A 648-nucleotide genomic window follows, 5' to 3' on the forward strand; every position below is an offset into this window, starting at 1 on the left:
CTTCACACAAGGCACGACTCGTTCTCCCTGTCGCAGCACTTTAGGATTCCGTCTCATCTTGAGATGAGCTGCCTCACACGTCAGGAGTGTTTTCCTGTTGGCTCCCTCGCCCAGCAGCCTCGCACCCTTTCAACCCTCCTCATCCACACAAACACAAACGTCTCGAGCTCAGCATCCTTTCACCAACACCGAACGTAGAAAGAAAAACTTCTAAAAATGTAGTTCCAAGCTTCACCACATTTCCTCATCCCACCGGTATCAGGCGACTCCACGAATAGGAGCAGACCGGATTCCAGGTGGAACAGCTCTCTAAGGAACACACGTGGACAAACGGATGTACTCACTTTGGTTTTTTTGTATTTATTTATTACCTAAAAAAAGAAAATGTTCTATCACAAGTCACACTGAAATGTATTGCTTAAGAAAAAAAAATATATTCATATATTTTTTCATTTTTCATTTTTTTTGTTCTTTTTTTTCTCCTTTTTTAAAATTTTCCAGAAACACATTTTGGTTTCCATTTATACTCCACCAAAAAACAAACAAAAAAAACCCAGAACAAAACAGAAAAAGTTTGTTTTCGGGGCACGAGCAGCGGCTGCCGCCGCGTCCCGCGATCCTCTCTCCCTCGCCTCTTTCCGCCTTCTC

Source organism: Odontesthes bonariensis, chromosome 15, assembly GCF_027942865.1.
Source record: "Odontesthes bonariensis isolate fOdoBon6 chromosome 15, fOdoBon6.hap1, whole genome shotgun sequence".
NCBI lineage: Eukaryota > Metazoa > Chordata > Actinopteri > Atheriniformes > Atherinopsidae > Odontesthes > Odontesthes bonariensis.